The 19,865-nt window shown below is 38.4% G+C and overlaps 1 long non-coding RNA gene across 3 annotated transcripts in view; it reads right to left on the bottom strand.

Moving 5' to 3' along the window:
- Window positions 1–1,127: 1,127 nt before the first annotated feature.
- Window positions 1,128–19,865, bottom strand: part of LOC146401661 (uncharacterized) — a 51,999-nt gene continuing 33,261 nt past the window's right edge. The window contains exons 1-3 of one of the 3 annotated variants that reach the window (XR_014810650.1): window positions 14,944–15,936; window positions 8,911–14,560; window positions 1,128–1,324 (exon numbers count right to left, since the gene is read on the bottom strand). This is a non-coding gene — a long non-coding RNA (uncharacterized LOC146401661). Of the gene's footprint in view, window positions 1,325–8,613; window positions 14,561–14,943; window positions 15,937–19,865 lie in introns of those variants that run through there. The other 2 variants (XR_014810649.1, XR_014810648.1) reach the window with 2 other exon arrangements.

Genomic DNA, 19,865 nt, shown 5'->3' with positions numbered 1-19,865 from the left:
TTCAGGTTTAAAATAAGATCAAAGGCCACAGTGTTGGTTATGTCTGCACTGTGACCTCTCCCGCCAAGTGAGCTCCCTCAGGAAAGCACCAGTTCTTTTCATTGCCATCTCCTCATGCCCGCAAGCTGCTGGCACAGGGTATTTGAGCATGAATTGTTTGTACTATGAGGAACTTGGGAGGTTGGGGCAGTAATGTCTCAGCCAGTGGAAATGGCACTTTGGTGCCTGTGATGTAGCATCTTTTTAGAGTCAGAGTGCTTTTTTGAAAGGATACTGAATGTCGGGAAGTAGGAGTTCTTTTGTTGCGTCTGGGATCTTTAAGAAGATCTCCTCAGCACTTTAGGCTCTGATTTCCTCACAGATAGAGTAAGCTACTTGGGCTGAATGGTTTTCTTTAGTCTCTTCTGACTTTAAAATGTATGTTTTGAAATGGAAGAAAATGTATCTACCATGATTTCTTTTTTTAAAATTTTTTTATTTTTAAATAATTTAAAATTTACAGAAAAGTTGCAAGAACATTACCAAATGACTCCTGTTTACCCTTCACTCAGATTCACCAATTGTTAACATTTTGTCTCATTTGCTTCACCATTCATACATATAAATGTATATATAATTTCACACACACATAAAATTTTTTTGAAACATTTGCGTTAGTTCAGAATTTCTTTCAGAAATACATTTCTTGGAGTTCCCTGGTGGCTCAGCAGGTTAAAGATCTGATGTTATCACAGCTGTGGCTTGGGTCACTGCTGGTGTTGGTTTGATCCTAGGCCTTGAAACTTCCACATGCTGTGAGCCAGGCCAAAAACAAACAAACAAACAAAAAACTTCCTAAGTATAATGATGTTTTCTTACATCATATAATGATATATTTATCAAATTCAAGAGAGTTAACATTTGTTCAATACTATGATCTAATAAGTGGCCCATATTTAAATTTTTCCAGTTGTCCAATAATATTTTCTATGTCAATTTTTTCCCTAGCTCCATGACTTAGTCCAGGATCACATTTAGTTGTCATGTCTTTTTAGTCTCTTTGAATCTGGAACAGTCCTTTCTTTGTCTTCTATGTCTCTGACATTTGTTAAAATGACAGCAAATTTTTTGGGGGGGAAGTCTCTTAATTTATTTTTTTCTGATGTTCCCATGATTACGTTGAGATTATCTCTTTAGCAGGAATCCTACATTCAATAATATTGTGTTCTTCTCAGTGCATCAGGAGGTACGTGATACTATGAAGTTCAAAACATTTTTAAGATGTGCATTTCATGGAGGGGGTTCGTTTTTCCACTCTCGTCGGTTTGGGGATCCATCTCCAAGGCTATAAACAAATAGAAATATTTACTAAATTACCCAGATACTGGAATTCTCTGGATTAAATAAGCTGGTTGCCTACAGAGATTTTATCAAAATAATTGTATTTGCATGGTAGAGAGCCTTAAAATAACTATTTTGATTCTCAACTAACGAAATCTCAGTAAGTTTGACAAGTATTTGGAGAGGGTTTTGAAGAAGATTCAGATGTCTTCATGTAGGAGCTCATATGATGGATTTTTTTTTTTTTTTTCTGAAAGAACGAAACCCTCAAGATCACTTCACTAATACAATGGCAGGCAAGACTGTGAAGGCTGACCAGAAAGTGAAGTCAAACAGGAGCAGAACGAGAACTTAGTTCTCCTGACCTTTACTCTGATACTTTTCACTACATTGTTGTTCTCACTAATCACTATTTATTTATTTATTTATTTATTTTGGTCTTTTTGCTATTTCTTTGGGCCGCTCCCGCGGCATATGGAGGTTCCCAGGCTAGGGGTCGAATCGGAGCTGTAGCCACCTGCCTACGCCAGAGCCACAGCAACGCAGGATCCGAGCCGCGTCTGCAACCTACACCACAGCTCACGGCAACGCCGGATCGTTAACCCACTGAGCAGGGGCAGGGACCGAACCCGCAACCTCATGGTTCCTAGTCAGATTTGTTAACCACTGCGCCACGACGGGAACTCCACTAATCACTATTTAGAAGCAAATCTGGTTTTAAAAAGAGCAAGCAAGCAGGAAGTTAGTCAATGACCATATAACATATTTCATAGTGAACTTAGAATAGCACCATGGACCAGTTCCATTCATGATGCCCCTAAGGAAAATTAAAATAACCATCTTGGATTCCTTGGGTTACCTTGGAGCACTGTAGTGTTACTGCCAAGCAGTAGATGGCACTGTTAATATACATTGATTTCATTATAAAATCTGGAAAAGGGAAGTAGTATTCCAGAGATTTACTATGTGGTTGTTCCAACTAAAGTTAGTGATACTTCATTTTATTTGGTAAAGTCCCAACAACTCCACAGTCTCTACAATGTTTATTTTATCCTCCGCTGACATGCTCTAGCTGTGGAGGTTCTGATGGGGCTTTTTGGTTTGTTTGTTTTGGGAGTTTTAGGGTTTCTTTGGCACCACAAATAATGCAATTTGTAAACTTTGCTCCAAGAGTTTGGTAGTCCATTTGACATTGGAAAGGCATTTATTATTTACCTTAAACTTGATACTGGTAACTTAGGAATATGTATGATCTCTCTAATAACCTTTATTTATTTCTTAGCTAAAGAAATATACTTTGGAGCATTTCATACCTTTGACCTGTTTATATGATATTTCCATTAAAATTAATTTATTAAATTTTTCTGGTATTCTCTTTGGTCTGAATATTTGATTTTTAGTTTAAGATAAATAAATAGTTGGTAGTTTTCATCTAGATAAAAATATCATGAAGATATAAATGTTTTATATTTCATGATACCATTTTTCAGGTTTTTTTTAAATGAGTGGGTAAGATAATTTATAAATCACACATAAGAAACCTCAAAAAAATCTGGAAATAGCATCATCTCCATAATCCTTGATGAATTCAGGCCTTGATTATTTGCATTGAATGCAAACTTTACTGGCTCATCATAACACCTTTTAAACACCTCACTTAAATTATGCAGATAGAAATTATATTCTGCCCCTTTATTTTAAAAAGGCTTAAAGAAATAATTAAAACTATGTTTAACCAAATGCTTCAGATGAGAAAAATCATAAATAATGAAATGGAATTCATCTTTGCCTCTTTACAAAAATAAAATGTTTTGGTTTTCCATCTCAGGGCAAGAGGAGTTTACACCTTGTAGAGCCATGACATCACATGAAATGTTGACATCTGTTATCAACCTAATTAACTATTTGCTGTTCAAATTGTGGTGAAAGTACATTGAGACCTCTTTTGTACTCTTATCACTTGTTTAATACCAAATTGCCTGGCATCTGTGTATCAAGGCTTTGATCTAATACTCTATCAGTTGTTGGCTCAGGCACAAGAGACTACAAAGTACACAAAGCTGTCGCTGCAGACTCCAGGGAAAAAAGGGGCTGTGGATATACAGCTCTGATTAGCTAAGTCAGTCAATATTTGCATGATGCAATGATAATGCCTTCTTTATGTTAGATTGTTATTTCACTGAAGCAAGTAGGAAACTTCCTTTTTAAGAACTTAGGGTTTTTTTTTTTTTAGAAATTCTCCACTCCCTCCTTCAGGTACATATATGGCATATTTTCTTTCATCTCTCTACATTTTCCTTCCTGCCTTCAACATTTGACCATATGCAAATGCAACATGAGACATGTTCTTGAGAAGTCCACGTTATTTTTCAAGATTTATGTGTAAAGGAATTTTGATGAAGTTGGGATTTTGCCTGCAATATATCAAAATCTTAGAATCAGATTTTTTATACCTTAAATACAGAAGCTGCTTATTGTATTCCTATTTTCTATTCTCTAATCTTCAGTAAGTTGACTTGTAAACTCAAAACATTGATGTCTTAATTCTACTTTCTAGTATAGACCTCAAACTCATACATCTTTAAACATTACACAGTGGATATGAAAAATCACATAATATTAATATTTGGATGAAGGCAAGAGACTCCTAGGTTGAGCTCCCAGCAAAGCTGAAAATTACCCTATCATTTCCTTTGTTTTACAGTATTTTAGTATTCTTGGCCTTTGCAGTGAGGATTTGATCTAAGTTTCTGTTTATACTCAGCAAATTTTTCCAATCACATTCTATTATTTGAGATGTTCTTTCTCTTTGCGTCTCTTTTCCCACTGATTTTTCTTTTTAACATATGAAAGGGAGTCAATGGTGATAAAACAACTAAACTGGAATTCCCTTTAAAGTTGTTCAATTAACAGTTATGAAGTAACCTGATGGGCCAAGCACTGTGCTATTTGCTGGAAGAGACAAAAACAAGACACTGTCTCTGCTCTTAAAGAATGTGCAGTCCAGAACATGAGTTGACCCATAACCTTGAGTAAGTAGCATGAAGGCATATAGGGATAATGGTAAATTTCTGTATAATGTATATGTAATGTACTATGGGCATTGAGGAAGAAGCAGTCAATTCTTCCTGGGCTGAATGGTCTGATGGGCTTGGCGGCAAAGAAAGCACAAGAAAGGCTTTATGAAGAAGAGCGTCCATGAATCACTTTGCTCTAACCTGAAAAATAACACAACATTGTAAATCAACTAAACTCCAATATAAAATTTTAAAAAATTTAAACTAACAAAACAAAACAACAAAAAAGAAGAGCACCCAGGCAAGGCAATTTGAGCAGAGGTAGAGAAGTAGAACAATAGGACATTAGAGACAACTTAAATATTAACATTTTATCATGAGTTGGAGTTGGGATGTAAGAAGGAAAGAAAATTGATATACAAGAGGCTGCATAAGTCACTAGGAGCCAGATTATAGAAGGCCTTGCAAATGAATTGTGTTTTATCTTAAGATGTTATTAGAACATCTATATAGCAGGGCCACAAATTGAACTTATACTTTGGAAAGACGTTATAGCAGCAAGATGGAGGATAGATCAGGAGGGTGAAGCTACAAGCAGAAAGAATAACTAGACTAAGCTAATTGTTCTGAACATTCCTGGGGCCTGAGAGCCCCATTTGGAATCATATATACCTACACTTACATACATTTTATATATAACATCAGTGGCTCACAGATCTCTTAAATCCATCCATAGTTTCATGTGAGTCCATGAATTCCATGTTAAGAACTTGAGTTCCCGTTGTGGCGCAACAGAACAAATCTGAGTAGAATCCATGAGGATGTGGGTTTGATCCCTGGCCTCGTTCAGTGGGTTGGGGATCCAGCATTGCTGTGAGCTGTGGTGTAGGTTGCAGACGTGGCTCAGAACCTGCTGTGGCTGTGGCTGTGGCATAGGCTGGCAGCTATAGCTCCAATTCAACCCCTAGCCTGGGAACTTCCATATGCTGTGGGTGTGGCCCTAAAAAGCAAAAGGAAAAAAAAAAGAACTTCTTAAATAGATAATAAAGGAATACGCTAACGTAGTAGCAATGAAGATCAAGAGAAACAGGTAGATAGGAGAGGTTTAACTACACATTTATAGCACTTTTTTGACAGACTGAATTTGAGAGTAAAGGATAGCGAAGTATCTCAGAAGCTGCACAGGATTCTAGCTATGGTGACTGAATGGATAGTAGAGAAGGAGATATGAGAAAGCAGATATAATAAGACTCCAGAGTTTAGTAATAGAGGTTAGACTAAAGATTGATTATTTTAGAATCTCAAATCTGTAAATAGAAATTCAACCATAGGTTGAACTCAGCCAAGGAGATCAGTAAGGAAGAGAAGGCCAGGCAACAGTCCTTGGGGAACACTGACTTTGAAGGATCAATCAAAGAAAGAAGGGTGACAAAGGAGATTGAGAGGTAGAGGGAAAAGCAGGAATGAAGAGTCTTAGAAGCCAACGGAAGAAATAGTATGAAGGAAAGAATGGGCCACAGCATGAACTATTTCAAAGACAAATATGACAAGTATTTAAAAGACATTATTGTAGATGCGAATTAGTTGCTTATGATTCCTGCCAGAAGAGTTCCAATGGAATTGGAGGTAAGTGAAAGTAATAATTCACACGACTGAAAGTCAGAGTGAAGGGGAGATGAAAAAGTGGCTGTAGACTAGTCCTCCAAGTCACTGACTGTGATGGTAAGATGAGTGACAGAGACTTTATAATATTGCTGGGTCAAAACATGTCTATTTTCAGTATGGAGAGACATAGCTGATTGCCTCCCTGCCAAAAGGTTTTATCATTCACCGCTACAGTTGTAAATGAGAGCAAAGCAATTTTCTATCCCTTCCCAACTGTATCTTAACGTGCTTTCTTTTGCTCATCTGGTGGCAAAAACTAACTTTTAATTTGCAATTTCCTATTTATTAATGAGGCTAAACATCTTCTAATATATAGAAACTGTTTGTATTTCTGCATTCTTATTTTGCTTGTTCATAATCTTTGTCCATTCTCCTATAGAGTTGTCACTTCATTAATTTGTAAAAATTCTTTAAAATTATTGATATTGATCCTTTTTCTGCTGTATTTGTTGAAAACACTTTCTTCCTGGCTGTGGTTTGTGTTTTAACTTTGCTTATGGTGCTTTTATGACAATCACATATGTCAGTCTTTACCTTTATAGAATTTAGAAATAATTCTCATCTGCTTTTTTTCCAGTATTTTAAGGATTCTGTTTATTACAAATGGATCTTTTTTTCCATCTGCAATTTATTTATATTTGTGATATCACATAGTGCACAAACGTTATTCTTGTAATGTGGATACTTTACTTTCCAGTATCAGTAGTAAATATTTTTTTCTTTTCCTGCTGGTTTGAAATGCCACCTTTATTATGTACTAGATTACGTATATACAAGAATCTGCAGATTTTCTGTTTGCTTCATTAGTATATTTGCCTAGTCCTGCACTAGGTTTTTTACTTTTAAATAATAAAACTTCATAGTATTCTAGATATCTGATAGACTAATATTCTCCATTTTTCCTCTTTTTTCAAAAAATTTGAAGGTCTGTCTTTGCTCACTTTCCTCCTCACATGAATTTTAGAATCAGGTGGTCAAGTTCCACTAAAGATCCTATTAGAATTTGAACTGATATTACATTAGCTCATAGATTAAAATCTTTAGCGTAGGAAATCTTCCCAATCAGAAATTGGTCCCTCCATTTTCTTGAAGCCTTTTAAAAAATAATTTTCTTCATATGAGTCTTGGAAATTTCTTGTACTTATTTCATATGTTAACAGTTTTTGCTTTTGCTGTGTATGAAATTCTTTTTTCCAGCCTTTTAAAAAATAATTTTCTTCATATGATTCTTGGAAATTTTTTGCACTTATTTCTAATGTTACAGTTTTGCTTTTCCTGTGTATAAAATTCTTTTTCCGTTGCACCGATTGTTATGAATGTACCAGTTAGGAATGTGTTTGGCCACAAACCACAGAAAACCCAACCGTTGCTTAAAGAAACAGGAGTTTATTTTACTCACATAACACAAGAGCTTAAGGTAAACAGTTAAGGAGTCTTGGTGTAGCAGCTTGAGAAGGGCAGGGGATGTGTCTTTTGCATCTTGTGCCCTGGTCTTCAAAAGATGCCCACGGCAGCACTAGCCCCCTGTCAGCATTTTGACAAGAAGGAGAAGAGAGGGGAGAGGAGTGCCTAAACCCCTCTAGAGACCAAGCCTGCTTCTCACTAGCTGCAACCTTTGTCACTCCATCATCTCCCGGTGGCAAGGAAGGAGCAGTGGTGGAGGGGGATAAGAATGAGAGTCAGGTCAGCCAGATGAGTCTGTTTCCTCCCCTGGTTTGTAGTACAACTGTTGGTTTGTGTGTGTTGATCTCATATCAGCTGCCATACTAAACATTCTTATTAATTTTAGGAACATTTTGATTGACTCCCTTGCATGGTCCAGAGAAATGACAGTCTGTCTCTTTGGTTCAGGAGCTGTACCTCATTTTATTTATTTTATTATATATTTTATTTTTTATTTTCTGTGGCATATGGAAGTTTCCAGGCTAGGGGGTGAATTGGAGCTGCAGCTGCAAGTCTACATTACAGCCATAGCAATGACAGATTGGAGCTGAGTCTGTGACCTACATTGCAGCTCATGGCAATGACAGATACTTAACCCGCCGATCAAGGCCAGGGATTGAAACTGCATCCTCATGGATACTAGCTGGGTTCCTTACCACTGAGCCATAACAGGAACTCCAAAGATGTGGACACTTTTTTTCTTTTTTTGGCCACCCCAAGGCATATGGAGTTCCCAGGCCAGGGATCAGATCTGAGCTATAGTCACCACCTAAGCCACAACTTCAGCAACACTGGATCCTTAAGCCACAGTACCAGGTCTGGGATCCAACCTACTTTCCAGCACTCCCAAGACATTATAGATCCCATTGCACCACAGCAGGAACTCCTCATTTTAAAAGGTATTTTTTGGGAGTTCCCATTGTGGTGCAACAGAAATGAATCCAACTAGGAAGCATGAGGTTGCGGGTTCGATCCCTGACCTTGCTCAGTGGGTTAAGGATCTGGCATTGCCATAAGCTGTGGTGTAGGTCGCAGACAAGGCTCGAATCTAGCGTTGTTGTGGCTGTGGCATAGGCTGGCGGCTACAGTTCCGATTAGACCCCAACCCGGGAACCTCCATGTGCCACGGGTGTGGCCCTAAAAAGACATAAAAATAAAATAAAAAGTATTTTTCTTTGTGGTCTAATTGCACTGGGTGGCATCCTGTTTTTGTCTTATGGATGCAGTCGCCTTTTAGATCTTTTCGAAGATGTTCATCGGAATAATTTGTTTTGTTTTCTTTCCGTCCCTTAATAATCTTGAATCCTCGAGGAAGTTCTTCATTGTTGTTTTGTTGTTAAAGGCTGTTAGTTTTCCCTCAGTATTTAGTAAACCTCAGTTGTTTATTTAACATGAATAGTCATGGAAAGACTAGGTTCATTAATAGAGGCGGCTAATACAGGTCTCCTCTTGATGCAGTATTTACCTGTTTCCTCTGCCCGAGGGGGCTGACCGGGACTGGTTGGCTTCCTTGAGATGCACAGGCAGGTAGCACATTTGCTTCCTGGGCAGAGGTCTTTCCCTATCACATCTTCCCTTTCTTCGTCTGTTCTAAAGGTCTGAAGTTACTCATACTCTACCTTCCTCCCTTTTAAAAGCTTTGTACGCACACAGGAAGCCCACGGGCAGGATATTTCTTAAGAGAGGTGTTCTGAGAGTTTAGCCAGGAGTTAAAAGCAGCTCCTGCCAGTAGCTCTGCATAAACCAAGAGAAAAGGGACACCTGCCAGCCTCTGCTGTTCCAAGGGGAGTTCTTTAGGGAACCCTCAAGTCCTCTCCAGAGCCTCCTCTTAAGACTGAGACTTCTCTGAATTTGTACTTCTCTCCTACTCCTGGTCTGGGCTGTTTCTTTCCCTCACATCCTGTTCTCAGTCAACACCACTCATTCCCTTTCTATCTTCTAGGATTCTTTAGACTTTCTTGTCAGCAGACAAAATTTCCTTTTATTTTTTAGTATGCAAATGAATTTATTTTGCTTAAACTGTCTGTCTTTTTAGAAACTTCAGGGGTGGTGGGGGGTGTAGATGCATGTGTTTGGGCTGCCATCTTGATTCACAGTTCCCCCCAGGGTGATCCTAACAAAATCATTTACATGTGGCCACTTCACAAGGCAAACAAAACACAGCTGGGTGGTGATTAATTGTTAAGTAACCATTCTGTACTCTGTAAATCTTTCAATAATAAAAACACTGTCAGTTTGATGTATAATGATGCATTTTTAAGCCTCATTTTGAAGAAATGAATGTTGATACTTTAAAGTACTGATTGACTGTTTCTCAAAGTGTTCCCTTCCCACCACCCTGCTAAATTGATGTTTGTCTGCATTTTGTGTACTTGTCTCACTCACCTTGGAGACAATTTCTTTAAAAAAATTTTTTGTAGCTAGATCTTTTCTGACAATACAAAATTTCCTGAATGGGATGCTTAGATAATATTGATGCCTAGGAATTATCAAAAGAAGTTCAAATTCTGTAGTTTGTTGTTATTCCTTCTTTTCTTTTGCCTGAGGGTCGAAGAATCTTTTCTGTTTTCTTCCGAAATGAAATGTTCCATTAAAGGGAGCTACTGTATTACCATAACAATATATTTTGTGTTCAGCTCACTTCCAGGGGTGACTTGCCTATCCAGCAGGAAAGCCCTGAAAGTTCATCTGATGACTAGACTGATAAAGTTCAGTGCAAAAGGAGGACTAACTTCCTTGCTAACCATGGAGTGTAGGATCAAGTCATTGTCACTATAAACCCATGACACTCTCTATAGTTATATGTGAAAATAAAAAGGAATAAAACATGCTTGTTTCAGTGGTGGGCTCTGTTTTCCCATCCTCAAAAACTTTATAGTATTAAAATGTTCCAAAAATTGTGCCACGTGAAACAAGCATCCAAAAACAAGACACCATGCCCTGAAATAGTAAAGTTAAATGGCATCTATAATTCAAAGCTTTTCTAATACAGTATTGCCCAAGATTCCACAAATGAGAACACCTTCTTAATTCTCTCTACTTATTTTATCTACTTATTTTATTTGGAAGGGACAGTAGTATTACACCCGTTGGTATAGATGAGCCTGAGTGAATAATCATGCTAGAAATTATTGAATAGCTCAGTACAGTAGACTTAAAAATAATAGCAAGTATCCCTTATCTGTTAGTTCTAGAACTTATTAGTTTACTATTACCAACTTGGAAATATATTTCTAGCACTTCGTTCAGAGAAAGGGATGTTATTAAATACATGACTGTAACTTAGTCTGCGTTGGCCTAGTTTGTAAGCCGGAGTTTGGAGGGAGAATACATTGAATTTTTTTGCTAAATGGGGTTTTAGGATTACTTTAGAGGAAATGATAATTCCACATATGGCTTTCATTCTGGTTAGTTTTCGATTATGGATTCTACGCTTGTTAGTAAGTGTTCCGCCTTCTTAGAACTGGGCATCTCAATGGCCAAGAGAGAATGTAAGAGTCTTTGGACAAACAGTCTTGTTGGACCAGAAATGTTGTCAGTATTTCCTCAAAAAAGCGATCTGAATGTTTGTCTTTATTCTAATTTAAATCACACGGTGATTTACTAAGGCTTTAAAAATGCAATTTAATCCTGTTCAGTTGTCAAAGAGGGGTGAACATACAATGAAATGAATTAACTAGGCCAATCATAATCAAACACTGAAGAAAACCAAGCAGACTCCATATGCCAAGGGTTTTGCAAACAGATCTCATCCTGCCTGGGAAGACTTGACTGTGTGACTGTGTGTGTGTGTGTGTGTGTGAGTTAACTGGGGGAGGTAAGACATCCTTAAGGAAGGAGCATTACTCCTTTCAGGAGATCTGTTCATGTGACTTTCAACAAAGCATCACTAAAGCCGTCAGTGTATTACCTGAGAAGCTAAATTCTTCTGGGATCTGAGGACAGAATTTGAAGCCACAATGAAGGCAGCCTCTTCTCATCTTACTTGACTAAAGGTGACACTCTTATTCTCTCTGAGGATAATTTGTTCATTTGCAAAAATAGCATTGTATCTGGAACAATCACTGAATATTCCCTAAACTCAAGCTGAGAAGTATTGCTGTGAAGGGGGGCAGCAGGATAGCATTAAGAAGAGAGGATCCAGGCTAAGACATTGTAGCCCTCCCTATAGGCTGGCTTTTCTACTGATTACTTATGTGACCCTGGGCTTACGGGAAGTTATGAGTGACCCAACTGCAGTGAGTTCTGGGTTCCCTCATCTGTAAAATGGAGATAATGACCTCATGATGTTGACCTTCAGATTAAGCGGTATAAATAAAATGCTTAGCACACTGCATGACACACTGTAAGTGCTCAATAAGCATTAACAATGATTAGTACTATTATTATTAAAGCAATGAAAAATAGGAAAACTTTGCTTTATGCAGTAAATACTTAATGAGCATTTACTATGTGTGAACCCTTGCTAGAGACTGGAGACCAGGACTCTGCAGCTCTTTTGGTTACAGAAGTTAATTTCTGCTTCCTGATTTTTGAAGGCAAAACTTTACAGTACAGCATTGCCACATTAAAAAATTTAAGACTCATGTATTTTAGTTACGTTAAATGAATGACTGCAGCAACAACAAATTCAAGTATACTTCAGCTGACTTCTGTCTCAAATGCAATATGGGTAGGAGAGTTGTATTCAGGATTGTAGATGAAAGAAAGGAGCCCGTATTACACACCTCTGGGATTCGTTTGCAAGGATTATGATTTTTATTTTTATTCCCCTCACTGTTTGAAATCTGATACCTGCTAAGATGTTCACATATGGAGCTACCACCTAAGATGTGGGTTTGTGTCTGTTTGAGCATGGAATCCCCTTGACAGTTATGTTTGCTTATGCATCTCTAACAGCTGGAGGAAGAATCACCTCAGGCTATGGTGTGTGATCTGTGTCCCACCCTATGCACCCGGCCCCCGCCCCCCGCAACCACAGTGAGTGCACTTTGAGGTCCACCTTCCTGGAGAAGGAGCTTTGGAGCATGGTGACTGGGGGCTGGGGACTTGTCTGGGCTTCTCATTAATCTCTGAAGATGGGAGGGTAATCCCTTTACAAATATGGGAATGGGGGCTGCTCCGAGGCTGGCAAGTAATAAGCAATGAGGATTTTTTTTTTTTGTCCTGGATTCCTCCATCCCTCCTCTCTGCAGTCCTCAGCCATAACTCAGCCCTTGTCTTCCTCTCTGAAGGATTTAAATGGAATGATCTTAATTCTCGCTTTGTTTGCACTCTATCTTTTAAGGAGCTGCCATGAAGACCAAGACAAACAGTAGATTAACAGTGGTACCTTTTATAAAGCTGATTAGTTCCTAAAATATGCCGAAAGGAAACAAAACCAAAAAGGAGAAAAAAAAAGAGAGTGGAATGGGGGCTGAGACAGAAGCCTTTGTCGCTGAAATAGCTCTGTTCTTTTCAGGGGTTGCAGATACTGACCTTCCAGTGAAATATTTCCTTTGTGTGTGAAGGCTTTGCTGGGATAGCATTTATAGTATTAAGCAGGTGCCTGTAAGTGTTGCTAAACAAATATTACTTCACTGCCTAATTTTGGTTTAAGGGAAGAGTTGTACTGGGGATGAATTCAGAAAACATTTGATTACGGCTCATCTGCCGCTCCTTGTGGCAGGGCCTATCAAGTGGCTGACAGTGTCAAAATCAGAATTCCAAAGATGCTGTTCCATGTCGAGTCATTAAGAGGAGCACAGCCCCCTAAAATCTCCTTCAGCTCCTCTGGATTTGAAGGAATTTACAGAGAAACTTCCCAGGCACCTCAGCTATATCCAAAGGAAAGCCAAAGCATTAGAGTGTGACAGAGCTGAAAGTGTGTCTCTGGAAAGAAAAAAAAAAAAAAACATACAAAGCTACACAGAAAGTATTTTGGGGCTAAGCTTCTGTTTCCTTCAAGGGATGGGAGAATGTTACTGAAATTGTTCAATCTAATTCAAAGGTAAGGAAAAATGTGAAAGGCTAGGGTGCATTAATAAGATGATCCATCTGCTTATAATAATAGGATAATTCACATCTTCATTGTCAGAGCAGAAAGCCTCCGATAAGGTCAATCATTAAACTCAATACGTTTCATTCTTTGGTGCCGTCTCACTTAGATTCTCAGTGCCACTTGTCTGCCCCTCTTTTCCACTATGCACCTATATTGCAAATTTAGTCCCATTAGGTAGGTGCTTGCACCATTATGAAGCCTGATTCCATCATTTTCAAAGTGCCAAGTCATTTAAATACGGTACAGTCTTTGGTCATATTTAATCCAAACATTTACACACATCCAGCTCCTTCTTATCTTTTTAAATAGAATGCGGGGCTTATTTTTAAATTACATCCTCATTCATGCTCTATGAAAGCATCAAGAGAAACCGTCCTTGGGATTTAAATTCTGGTCCACAGGTGCTGCTTCCAATTCCTGGCATGGCCATTAAATCCTGGCCCCAGCATAATTCTCGGCATGACTCTCTTGTGACAAGGCAGAAAAGATCCAATAGAAACAGCCGGGTTTTTGTTTTGTTTGGTTTTTCCCCCAGAAATTAGACTACAACCAAAGTGTACTATAGCTTTTGCTTTCTTTTCTATTTATACCTAATTTAAAGAGCATTTTAAAATCAGGACCCCCAGAAAAGAGATCTCAGTGGGAAGTTAGGATGCTTGAAATGAAGCGAGTGCATACCAAAAACTGAGGTGTGTATGATTTCTTTTACCACATGGAGTCAATGAGAGGAAACTCTCTCTTGGGAGGTTTCTGTTGTTACAATGAGTCGTTCCATAACTTGGGTGCTGTGACTAATACCAGCATGTCCAACAGGCCTGAATCATTCAGAAGTACCTTAAACCTCCAATGTTATCTTTCCCACAAATTTCCTCTCTTCTTGGTTTCTAGTATCTGCTCTTCAACAAACACAAACTTCCTGTGGGTGCAGTTGCTCTTGCTTTTTTCCCATCTCTTGTTCTGCAGATATTGGGTCAGGAAGACGTCTCCTTTGCCAATCTGGGAAAGCAGTTGGACCAAACTACGTTTTTGCTTCAACAAACAACTTGGTCTCAACCTACTTTACCTTGTTGTGTACCTAAAAAAACAAAACAAAACTCTAAGAATGCCCTGGAGGGTGCAGAGGCTGTCCGCGTGAGATCCCCAAATGATCAAAACATCATGATTGTCCTGGGTGCTCATCTTGGATAGGCTGCCATTCACTCTCACTCACCTAGAGAGCTTGTGGACAGCCGGAGGGGTTTGTGTGCTGTGTGTGCATTTTAACAAATTTTCAAGAGTTGCTATGGGGAGAGAATAGAAAGAGAGCCCTTCAAAAAGAAAATTATTTTCACAGCATCATCTCCAGAAAAAACAAAACAAAACAAAAAAAAACACCCCCTGCAATGGACATCTTTGAAGGTTGGCTGCAGTCTGAACTAATTGGGGACAAGAAGCGGGAGAGCTTTGAGATGTGCTCACCTTTTGTAATGGGTCTCAGAGAAGTGATCAGTAGCCAAACGCTTCCTGCAATGAGTGGTTTGGGCACTTTTCAAGCAAAGGAAAGGCTCCTCCAGCTTCTTCTTGTTCGTGTCACTGAGAGAGGTCACCACCTTCCTTCTTTTACTTGCCACTTCTGATTATTGGGTAGGTTCTGCACCAAAAGTCGTCTTTTGTTGTGAGGACATTAATCTTCTCCCCAGTGTTGAGATGCTCGGTAATAGGAAGGAGGGGTGGAAGCGGGAAAACTGATCTCTCGAAAGCCTCAAGATCACAGCCGAAGAGCATTATTTATAGACCTGTACTGAAAAATATCAACTTCAATCTGTGTGAATGCGCTGCATTAAACCAATAGCAGACAGCAAGCTTGTGAATATTTGGCACGGTGATGAAATCGGCCGCAGCCCTTGTGCCGTGGGAGGGAGCGAAGCACGGTCTGGGAAGGGCTGGTACTCCTTGGAGTGTGTCTGTTGTGATTGCTAGCTGGTTTCCACAGATCCTTGCTGAATATTATGCCATTAAACAGTATGAAAGAAAATCAAAATATATGTTTACAGGGTACTAAATAGTAAGTGCCCTTTCAAATGCTCTTTAATGGCTAGGCTTTAAAGTCCTCGTGGAGCACCCTCAGAAAGCAAGAGCAGCATGTTTTGCAGATTTCTGTGGCTGTAAAGCACCCTGAGATGCTGAATGAAAGTACACTGAGATTTATGAACACCCCACACTCTGTACCCTTAAAGGCATATTCACAAAGGGAAAACAGCCCTCTGCTACATCTATTCTCTTTTTGTTTTTTAGTTGAAGTGTATATAGTTGATTTACAATGCTGTGTTCATTTCAGGTGTACAGCAAAGTGACTCAGATATATATGTGTGTGTATTTTGTTTCAGATTCTTTTATCTTTAGGCTATCATGAATATTGAGCATAGTTCCCTGTGCTGCATAGTAGGTCTTGGTTGATTATCTGTTTTATATACAATTATGTGTTTGCCACATCCATTCTTGAATTTTAGTTTTAATTGAAAAACTGGTGATGTCTCAGCTGTGTTTTCCCAGTACTTGAATGACAGTCAGTGTCTGGTTCAACACCATAATGGATATACTCCCTGGGGTAGTCAAGGAAGAAATACGTGTTTCAATAGTGAGGCAGAGTGAGCAGTTTCCAAATACAAAATTGCATTTCGTGGTGTAAAAAAGACAGATGTAATTAAGAGCATTTATAGACTAAGTACAGTTCTTGTAGTATATTGTTGATGTGTTTACCTTAAACATACTAGGACTCCATGTATGAACAGACACACGGGCCAGGGTAACAGTAAAGGAAGTCCAGAAATAAACCAAAAGCATAATATACTTTAACACTGGTAAAAAGGAGCATCTCAAATTAGTGTCTGTGTGTGTTGGAGGGGGAAGAGAAGATTTATTATTTGTTATTCCACAACTGGATAACTGGATAACCATCTAAAAAAAACTAAAGTTGGATCTGTTCCTCATACCATGCTCAAGGATAAAGTTTAAATATTAATATTAAATGTAGAAAAAGGAAGAAGAGAAAAAAAGAAAAGAATCCAAATAAGTACTACAAAAATGCATGGAAGGATTTCTTTATAGCCTTGGAGGGAGTTCCCTTTGTGGCTCAGTGGTAACAAACTTGACTAGTATCCAAGAGGATGTGGGTTCGATCACTGGCCTTAATCAGTAGGTTGAGGATCTGGTGTTGCTGTAGCTGTGGCATAGGCCTAAAGTTACAGCTCCAATTTGACCCCTAGCCTGGGAACCCTTATATGTCCTGGGTGCAGCCCTAAAAAGACAGAAAAAAAAAAAAAAGCCTTCAAATGGGGAAAGGCAAGAAATAGCAGAAGCCATAAAAGTTTTGTATAATTACATAAAAACTAGAACCTCTGTGTGGGGAAAAATTCCATACGCAAAGTCAAAAGGCAAATAACAAGTTAGGGAAAACATTTGCAACTCATAGAACAATACTGAATTAATTTCACAAATACATAAAGAGCTTCTAGAAATCAATAAGAAAAATATCAATACCCTAAAATAAATATGGGCAAAGTATCTCAAAAGAGGATTAACAGCAAAATAAATACAGTTGTCTTTGAAATGTATGAAGATATTTGACCTCACTAATGTAGAAATTTAAATTAAAACTGTAGAGAGGCACTATTTTTTTACCTATCAAATTGCCAGAATTTCAAGAGTTTAATATTACCCTTTGTTGAGAAGGTATGAGAAAACAGGTACTTTTGTACACTGTTGATGGGAGTGTAAATTGGAAAAACTCCTACAATATTCATCAAAGTTGCAAATACGCATATACTTTTTAACCGAGAAACATGACTTCTGAAAATGTATCTTTCACATATATTTGCATAAGTCAAATGAAAAGTATACAAGGTTATTCATTATAAAAGCAAAATATTGAGAAGAACCAAAATGTCCATCAATAGAGACTGGTCAAATGAGTGACAGAATACCCATGCAATGGAATACTATTCTATGTAAAAAGAAGAAAAAGAAGGAAGCAGATCTCTCTGAAGTTCTGATATGAAAAGACAGCCAGGTATCATGTTAAATGAAAAGTGCAGAACAGTGTGAATAGCTTGCTACCATTTATGTAAGCAAGAGGTACAATAAGAATCTCTGTCAGTATTTCCTACTATTGGCATAGAAAATTCTGGAAAACTATAAAAGAATCTAACAACAGTGGTCGTGGAGGATTAAGAGAGAATGAGATAGAGTTCGGGGTTGGGAGAGAAATGTGTCAGAGTCCGCTTTTATTCTTTTTAAGTTTTTAAATTATGTTTTGCCAAATATTATCTACTTAAAACTTTGTATCATTAAAAATTGAATCATTAACAAAAATTAAATTAGATCATTTCCAATAAATAAGACAAATGAAAAAGTTCGCAGTGGAAAAAATTGTGCCAGTACTAATGAAAGTAATTGCTGATAAAGGAAGGCGTATATGTACAATGCAATGATGAAAGAAGATCAAGAGCAGGTTTTTATAGGAACTATTATTAATTTTGTCCTTGTCTATGATACAACCCTTCATTCTGCATGTATCTATGTGATATCTCTCCATTTGCTGGTTTAAAAAATCTGGAAAATTAAAAATTAAATTGAGGAATGATTATATTTATTTTAGCTGGCTTCCAAAGCATTTTTTTTTACCCTTTGAATAAAAAGGTCTCCTTTGTAGTCAGCTCTAGTCTTTAAAAAAATCATTTCCATATTCCCACAATAAAAATTGACCCTAACACTATCTTAGGACCGAAAGAAAATTTGCCCAACTCTTCGTTCTGCTTCAGTCCTAACTTCCAACATTGCTATCTTTGGGTTAAACAGAATGTAAGGTTAAAGTAGCAGCGCCTTGATAATCAAAGAGTTGATGCTACAATTGTATAGTTAAAAACTATATTTACTCTAAATTGCAAAATGGTAGGTATTGTATGTGATGTTTAAGTTGCAGCAATTGTTCTAGTAATAAATGTAATATTCAGCAGCATTTTTCATAGATTACTCAGTTCATCATTAGTGCCATTTTGCCTCTTTATAATAATGTGCACTTTCCTTTAGAAAGAGCTTGGTTATTTCTTTGGTTGGGCCTATTTGCTCCTTTTTTATGCGAGATTTTTCAATACTATGAAATGATGCAGAGCAAAAAAGGTCCATCCACTTCACTTGTGTTGCCTCCTGCGTTACCTAAACCACAACAGAACAATGACAGACAACAGAGCCTTTCTCCTCGCTAACAATTCAGTCACCATGACAACCAGCAGAAGAACGTTGGGCCAGAAAAAAGCATTGAGCTTGAGGGACTAGACTAATCAAAAAATGGAATAACATGGCAACAATTACCCTGATGAGTGAGAGGGAAGCTACAGATGCATTCAGACACCTATGGCACCGCAGACTCAACGCATTCAGCATTTTGTGTTTAGTGTCTTGTGTTTTTGAGAGCAGGTAAATAGACAAGATCGAATTGTGTAACAGAATGTCAGTGCTCTAGTTAAATAGAAAATTCCTTTCCTTTGGCTGTGCTACTTCAAGCACATTGAAGAGGGTTTAGGGGAGATAAGGTTTTGAAGTGAAATGTGTAATAGATACAATATGAGTGCCACAAGGCAACGTTATTTAGCTTTAAAAAAGTAAACTTGGGTAGGTCCCCCCCCCACCCCTTTTTTCAAATATATAGGCGTAAATAAGGGGAGAGTGCTGCTGGGGTGGTGGCCGACGCCGTCTGAAACCCAGCCTCATGTCGGGAACACACATGAGTCACCTCCCTTAACATGTTTCTGGGTTCTTCCTGTTGACAAAATCCAGCAGCATGGTTTTAGCAGTATCAGTTCTAATGTCTGGAGGAAGTTAAACTGAAAGGGGCAGGATGATTCTGTGAGCTAGATGAGAGGAGGAGAGGTCCACATCTCACCCATCTCCTGCCTTCGCACCTGCATCAGTTTACCTCCTATAGAGTTCCCTCCATCCCCGAGGAGCTTGGGATAATGTATACGTTTATTTCTTTTAAGTGGCATTTACATTGGCATCACTCCTTTTTTTGTTTGTTTATTTTTGTTATGGCTGCACCCACAGCATATGCAAGTTCCCGGGCCAGGGATTGAATCCAAGCCGCAGTTGCAACCTACATCATAGCAGCAGCAGCAGCACCCAATCCTTAACCCACTGCACCAGGTCAGGGACTGTACCTGTGCCTCCACAGCGATCTGAACTGCTGCAGTTGGATTCTTAACCCACTGTGCCACAGTGGGAACTCCAGCATCACTTCTTGATGGCAGATGTAATCGTTGGGTTATAAATCAGTTTTGTATTCGCTGACCTCTGCCTCAGTTTCTCTGGTTCAGGTTTCTCACAATGTATGTACTTCTTTCTGT

The sequence above is a fragment of the Sus scrofa genome, chromosome 7 (genome assembly GCF_054392235.1).
Source record: "Sus scrofa isolate SSC_HxYL_T2T_F1_AM1 chromosome 7, Sscrofa_HxYL_maternal_Yorkshire_Landrace_v2.0, whole genome shotgun sequence".
In the NCBI taxonomy this organism is placed as follows: Eukaryota; Metazoa; Chordata; class Mammalia; order Artiodactyla; family Suidae; genus Sus; species Sus scrofa.
The sequence above is the reverse complement of the archived record's forward strand: the minus strand, read 5'-3'. Positions and strand labels throughout refer to the sequence as shown.